This window comes from Equus asinus, chromosome 2 (assembly GCF_041296235.1).
Source record: "Equus asinus isolate D_3611 breed Donkey chromosome 2, EquAss-T2T_v2, whole genome shotgun sequence".
Lineage (NCBI taxonomy): Eukaryota > Metazoa > Chordata > Mammalia > Perissodactyla > Equidae > Equus > Equus asinus.
Genome location: NC_091791.1, coordinates 164,198,294 through 164,204,265, shown reverse-complemented (window position 1 = coordinate 164,204,265; position 5,972 = coordinate 164,198,294). Strand labels below are relative to the sequence as shown.

General features: G+C 39.0%; 1 pseudogene; it reads right to left on the bottom strand.

Moving 5' to 3' along the window:
- Positions 1-4,090: 4,090 nt before the first annotated feature.
- LOC106833394 (enhancer of rudimentary homolog pseudogene) lies at positions 4,091-4,873 on the bottom strand (annotated as a pseudogene).
- Positions 4,874-5,972: the final 1,099 nt, after the last annotated feature.

The following is a 5,972-nucleotide window of genomic DNA, read 5'->3' as shown; positions in this document are numbered from 1 at the left end:
CCTCCATTTGTTTACTTATCTCCATACGAACTCACATAAATTCTTTTTCATACTTTGGGTTATAATCCAATCCTACATTATTTACTTTGTTGCTCACATCGTTCCAGCTTTGGTCGTGAGAGCTCTTTCGGTTTGGTTCCTGTATCTGTTTGACATGTCTCCATCTTTTTGCTTTTTGAATATTTATATATTATTTCTGATACTACATGATCCTTTAGGTTCATCTTGTATTTTCCCTGTCCCAGTCCTAGAATCAATCATTTCTCAAGGAGTCCTGGTACCTTTTTTTCAGATTGATACCTGCGCTAACAGCTATTGCCAATCTTCTTCTTCTTTTTTTTCCCTTCTTCTCCCCAAAACCCCCCAGTACATAGTTGTATATTCTAGTTGTAGGTCCTTCTGGTTGTGCCATGTGGGACGCCACCTCAGCATGGCCTGATGAGCTCCCAAGATCTGAACTGGTGAAATCCTGGGCCACTGAAGTGGAGCGCGCAAACTTAACCACTCGACCACGGGGCCGGCCCATCCTGGTACCTTTTATTGAAGAATAGTATTTAGAAATCAAGATCTGGGTGCTGGGGGTATTTATTGCTACTCGGGTGTTATTGCTTCAAGGCGTTTTCAGCAGACAGAGCTACATAATATATATGTATGTATACTACACCACATATACACACATATCTATAATTATTTCTATATTTATTCATCTGTATATATATTAAGTATGAATTCATACTGATGTCTCTAACACTAACCAGTAACACAGAGTTCCTTCTTGCCCTATTTTCTTGCTCAACTGTAACTTCCCTCTTTGTCAGTGTGGTAGGCTAAATAATGGCCCTCCAAATATGTCTACATCCTAATCCCCATAACTTGTAAATATGTTGTTTTACCTGGCAAAAGGGACTCCACGTATATCATTAAGCTAAAGATATTGCCATGGGGGAGTTTGTCCTGTATTTTCTGTAATTACATGGGCCAATGTAATTACGTGGGTTCTTATAAGAGGGAGGCAGGAGGGTCAAAGACAGAGAAAGTAATGTGATGACTGAAGGAGAGATAGAGATTGAAAGATGCTATACTGCTAGATTTGAAGATGGAGAAAGGGGCCATTAGCCAAAGAATGCAGGTGGCTTCTAAAACTGGCAAAGTCAAGGCAATGGATTCTCCCCTAAGGCACCCAGAAGGAAGCATCTCTGCTGACACCTTGACTTAAGTTTAGTGAGACTGATTTTGGACTTCTGACCTCCAGAACTGTAAGATTATACATTTAGCTTGTTTTAAGCAACTAAGTTTGTGATAATTTATTACAGCAGGAGTAGGAAACTGTTACGGACAGTGAGAAACCTGGTTCCTGCCATCCTCCGTTCATTTACTTATTTGTTCAACCCCAGTTTCTATGTGAAGCAGTTTCAGAATTGGTAACCACACCATGTAAAAAATTTACCAACTAGAGTACAATGTTTACGTACAATTGCTTTTGCCTTTAGCCTTATAGTTTCCAGTCAGAACACCATGTTGTAAAGTTACTTAGATAAGCTTCTTTTTTCTCTACCCCGTTCGATGCAGTTATGTCACACATTTGTAATACAGTTAGATTCATTTGTCACACTCTGCATTCCATTTTGGGATACCCCTACATCCTGGTTGATCCTTTTTTAGTTTGCATACATTAAAGTTCACTTTTTCTGATGTACAGTTCTATGGGTTGTCACAAACGTATAGAGTCATGTATCTATTACCCACCCCATTACCATACGTATACAGTGCCTACACCCTAAAAGTTCCCCTGTGCATTCCCTTTGTAGTCAATCACTTCCCTTTCCCTCATCCCCTGACAATCACTAGTATGTTTTTTGTCCCTATAGTTTTGCCTTTTCCGGAATGTCATATCAATGATATCATACAATATGTAGTCTTTTGGATCATTTTTCTTTCACGTTCTAGAATGCCTTTGAGATCATCCATGTTGCTCCACGATTTAATAGCTCATTCCTTTTTATCACTCAATAATATTCTGTTGTATGGGTGTATCACAGTTTATCCATTTCCTTGTTGAAGGACATCTTGGTTGCTTTTCCTGACTATGAATAAGACTGCTATAAATATTTGTTTGTAGATTTTTGAGTTAACATGAGTTTTCAAATTACTTGAGTAAATACTAAGGTGTGTGATTGCTGGGTCATACGGTAAGTGTATATTTAGATTTATAAGAAACTGCCAAACTGTCTTCCAAAATGGCTGTGCCATTTTCCATTCCCACCAGCAACGAATGGGAGTTTCTGTTATTCTACATCCTTGTCAGCACTTGTTATTGTCAGTGTTTTGGATTTTAGTCATTTTAAAGGCATGTAGTGACAACTCATTGTGGTTTTAATTTGCATTTCTTTAATGACGTGATGTCAAGCATCTTTTCATGGGTTTATTCACCATTCATATATTTTCTTCAATTAAGCGTCTATTTAGATCTTTTGCCCTTTTTGTTTGTTGAGGAATATTAGCTCTGAGCTAACACCCATGGCCAATCCTCCTCTTTTTGCTGAGTAAGATTGGCCCTGAGCTAACCTCTGTGCCCATCTTCCTCTATTTTATATCTGGAATGTCTGCCACAGCATGGCTTGATAAATGGTGTGCAGGTCCACACCCGGGATTGGAACTGGAAAACCCTGGGCTACAGAAGCAGAGCACGCAAACTTAACTGCTATGCCACTGGGTCGGCCCCTTCCCCTTTTTTACTTGGGTTGTTTGTTTTCTTAATATTAAGTTTTGAGAATTTTTTTAAAAAGTTAGTAACTGATAGATCTTCAAAATGAGAATCATTCACATTTTTTTCCCATTGTTATATCATCTCATAAACTCATGACCTTTGCTCCCTAAATCTCAGCCAGCTCCATAGCCTGAAACTACCTCTGCTGCTTCTGCCCAGTGAGATTTCTGCTCACTGCTTGCGCTCTATCTCCCTGTACCATAGCCCATAAAATGTTCTCAGGGAGAAAGCCTGGGTACATGTGGGGCTTATCTTGGATGCCTCCCCTTTCTAAAGAATTTCAGCCCTGCTTTGGTTGTTGTACAATGCCTGCAAGCAATTGTTTTCTATATTGTGTCCAAATTTTATGGTTATTTATGGTGGGAAGGTTACTCTGATAATGGCTATTTCATCATAGCCAGGACCAGAATTCCTCACCTTAAAGTTCCAGAAACTCAGTTTCATCAAATCATATAAGTAGTCAGACTCTAGGAAGACTAAAATAAACAAATTAAATTTGCAAGAGTGGCATAAATTCCTTAATTTGAGTAATTGCTAAAGAATCTTTCCCTGTCATTGCAGCTGCACCATCAGAATATACTCAAAATTTAAGTCTCAAACCACAATTTGTTGATAATGTAATCCTTCACAGTTATATACCATTTTATAGCTAATTGTTTTGTCAGGAATGAAGGTGAAAAAAAAATTCCTCCTCATATCACCATCATATTCAAGTTGCATATATAAATAATTGCCATTTTAGAAATAGCTGAGTGTTCATCAAGTTGCATGAAAAATAATCTGCTAAGTTTATTTATTCTATGATCTAGTTCTTTAATATATTGAGCTGTGGAGTCATTGAAAAGTGGTACGTGATGGGGCCGGCCCAGTGGCACAGTGGTTAAGTTCGCACGTTCCACTTCGGCGGCCCAGGGTTTGCTGGTTCGGATCTCAGGTGTGGACATGGCACCTCTTGGCAAGCCATGCTGTGGTAGGCGTCCCACATATAAAGTAGAGGAAGATGGGCACAGATGTTAGCTCAGGGCCAGTCTTACTCGGCAAAAAGAGGAGGATTGGCAGCAGTTAGCTCAGGGCTAATCTTCCCATAAAAAAAAAAAAAGAAAGAAAAAAAGAAAAGTGGTACGTGAGCTACCTTCATTGCCATTAATTCATTCAAGTTTTGCCAGCAAGCATCTTTGATACAGTCTTTCATTAATGACTCTGCAACTGTACATATTTTCTTTCTTTTAGCAACTCAAAATTCTGTTTTACAAGATCTCAAAGCACTAATGTTCATATGAAATATTGAACATTTGCTTTTTCCTGCTTTTTTTTTCTTTTGAAAATATAACTAAAGACCATTTATTTTGTTTTTCACTAAGACTTTATCTTGAGGACATAACTAAATTGTGTCACCACCCCCCACCCCAACTTGAAGAAGGGTTAGTACAGTGAATGTTAGAAAGCAGATAGGAACAGTTTGAAGGACTGGAACCAACATTAACTGACAAAGAACAACTTCCATCTAAATCATCATAAAAATGTTTAAGTAAAAAAAAGGGGGGTGGGGAATGGGGGTTTCAGATTGAACAAGATCCTCACATTTCATCTAATACATTCAATCCTGGCTAGAGTGTACCAAAATGGAAACAAGATTACTATAATACAAACTTCCACTACCGCACGCTGTACACATCTGTGTTCCAAGCCCACCCCCATCCCCGTGATGCTTCCAACTCAACTATTTCCCGGCCTGTTGGGCCTGCCGACGAAGGAGCACGTAGATCTTCTCTTTAATCCAGTCTTTGTTATAAGGCTGGTATGTCTGGGTAGCAGCTCAGTAAACAAGGCAGCTGAGGTCTGCCAGATCATCGATAAAATCAAACAACTGACTGATATCGTATGTGATAGAGGGGCTGTTGGGGTTCATTCTCTTCAGATGTTCTTCATACATTTTACAAACGCCTTCCATGCATTCATTCACAGACTCATAGTCAGCGTAAGTGCGGCCTTCTGGCCTCTCAGTAGGCTGTACCAGCAGAACGGTGTGAGACATCGCGCCAAACTCTTTCGATGCAGCCGCTGCCGACACCACCGCCGCACACGAGCTGAGCCGCAACGCCGCCAACAGCCTGCTTTTTTCTGCTTTTTAATTCAATAATATTTCTTTAAAAATTATTTTGGTTTTTAACATATTTCTTTATGTTTTGTATGTAAAAGCTGCTTAAGTCTTGATGGTTTCATTGTTTCATTAGCTAATATATCTCTGCAAGTAGCTCACTGCGGGTTGGGCATGTCATGCTTCATTATAGTTATATAATTAAAAATATATGAGGGTTTGTACTTCTGAGTAAACTAGTATGAATTCTTAGTCTTCATTTCTTGGAAAACATTTCTATTGTTATCATTTGGTTTACTACTATGGCTGCATTCAGAAAGGATGTGTCTGGGCTGTCCTGGGGGCAGAGTGGTTGAGTTCAAATGTTCTGTCTGCTTTGGCAGCCTAGGGTTCGCCAGTTCAGATCCTCCACATGGACGTACACATCGCTCATCAAGCCATGCTGTGGAGGCATCCCACATACAAAACAGAGGAAGACTGGCACAGATGCTAGCTCAGGGACAATCTTCCTCCAGCAAAAAGAGCAAGATTAGCAATAGATGTTATCTTGGGGCCAATTTTCCTCACCCCGCCCCCCCCCCAAAATGTGTCTTTTCTTAAAAAAGACTCCAGTAAAGCTTGATTTTCCACAACAAATTAGAGTTAAAAATAAATAATATGAATTATATTTCCCCAATTTAACTTATATTAAACTATGCATTAAAATTAAAATTATTGTAAAAATGTCATAAAGATAAATATGTATATTTTCTCAATTTTTATATACTTTCGGGTTACAGTTCACAAGCAAACCTTAAAATGGCACCTGTTTTGACGTGGTTCTACTGTGTCTGACTAGTGTAAACAGATAGTACTCCTACGTCCAAACTGGTCTACATCCTGTTCAAGGAGATGAGTCCATTGATCATGTGCTTGGATACAATGTTGAATTGCTCTAAAAGTTTCTAAAGCTTCCTCTCAGTTTCTGTTCTTTTCTTCTTGTGGACCATACTTTGAAAAGCACCATTCTAGATCAAGTCACCATTATATCTTCTCTAGATTACTGCAATACCCTTATAACTGGTCCACTCTCTTCAATTTTGATCTCTCTCTAGTGTGTTCTTCATT